Below are 1,703 nucleotides of genomic sequence, written 5' to 3'. Positions count from 1 at the left end.
CTGGCTAATTTTCCTGAGTAGCTGAGAGTATAGGTACTTGCCAGCATGCCTGGCTAATGTTTTTGTTTTTGTTTTTGAGGTGGAGTCTCGCTGTGTCACCCAGGCTGGACTGAAGTGGCAGCGATGTTGGCTCACTGCAACCTCCGCCTCCTAGGTTCAAGCAGTTTTCCTGCCTCAGCCTCTCCAGTAGCTGGGATTACAGCCATCCACCACTAGGCCTGGCTACTTTTTGTGTTTTTAGTAGAGACAGAGTTTCACCATGCTGGCCAGGCTGGTCTTGAACCCCTGACCTCAGGTGATCCGCCCGCCTCACCCTCCCAAAGTGCTGGGATTACAGGTGTGCACCACTGTGCCCGGCCTTATTTACTATTATTTAAATGTTTGTGGGCAGGTCCTCTCTTGATCTGTTATTGTGGGTAAGTGCCTACTGTCGTGGCATTGTTCTGACCTCCTGCTGCACAGGCAGGTACTACACGATACTGGTCTCCTCCTTTCCTTAGTCTCTAGAGTGGGTTTTCTCAACATTGCCACAATCAACATCTTGGACCAGATAATTATTTGTTGTGGGACTGTCCCATGCATTGTAGGATGTTTAGCAGCACCCCTGGCCTCTACCCAGCAGATGCCAGTAGTATTGTTTTGACAATAAAAATATCCCAGATATTGCCACGTCTTTTGCGGGCAAAATCCCCATTCCTCCCCGTTGAGAAGCTCTGCTCTAGATTATGGTAGGTCAGCGTCTTCTGGGAATAGGTCTCTAGTGGCTGCCTCCTGGTTAGGCCCAGGGTCCATCCTCTCCAGTAGGGCAGGGGATATCCTTTCTCTTTTTCCAGTCTTCGAAAGTGGCCACATGAGACTATCTTTAAGATGTAAGTTGGACTTATGGACTTTCAGAAGTCAGCTCTTTGAAGGGATAGTTTATAAAAAAGGGACTGACAAAACGGATGCTTTTAGTGATTTTATTCGGAAGCTATTTATAGTAGTCAGCTAATATGAAAAGTGGTGAGAGGCCAGGCGCAGTCGCCCACGACTATAATCCCAGCACTTTGGGAGGCTGAGGTGGGCGGATCACTTGAGGTCAGGAGTTCAACACCAGCCTGAGCAAGATAGTGAAACCCCCGTCTCTACTAAAAATACAAAAATTAGCCAGGCATGGAGGCACACGCCTGCAATCCCTGCTACTCGGGAGGCTGAGGCAGGAGAATCGCTGGAACCTGGGAGGCGGAGGTTGCAGTGAGCCAAGATCGTGCCACTGTACTCCAGCCTGGGTGACAAAGCGAGGTTCAGTCTCAAAAAAAAAAAGTGGTGAGTCAGGGTGTGTATATTCACTTACTTGTGGGTACCAAGAAATTACTATTCTATGAGCACCTGCTTTAGTAATCAAATACTGAGCTCCTTGATGGCAGGTTTGTCATTTGGTCATTGATGTATGCCAAGTGTTTAGGTGGTCAATAGTTGCTAAATGTTGAATGAAACATTAGTGACTGTTTTTTTTTGAGTGGACCTACAAATAGCTGTCCTTGTAAACCATACTAAAATGAACAGGAGGCTAAAGAAGCTCCAAAGAATGCAAACTATTAATCAAGAAGATATAGGCTGGGCGTAGTGGCTCATGCCTGTAATCCAAGCACTTTGGAGGTCAAGGCAGGTGGATCGCCTGAGGTCGGGAGTTCAAGACCAGCTTGACCAATATGGTGAAATCC

The sequence above is a fragment of the Cebus imitator genome, unplaced genomic scaffold (assembly GCF_001604975.1).
Source record: "Cebus imitator isolate Cc_AM_T3 unplaced genomic scaffold, Cebus_imitator-1.0 Scaffold527, whole genome shotgun sequence".
NCBI classification, from domain to species: Eukaryota; Metazoa; Chordata; class Mammalia; order Primates; family Cebidae; genus Cebus; species Cebus imitator.
This window is presented reverse-complemented; position numbering follows the sequence as displayed.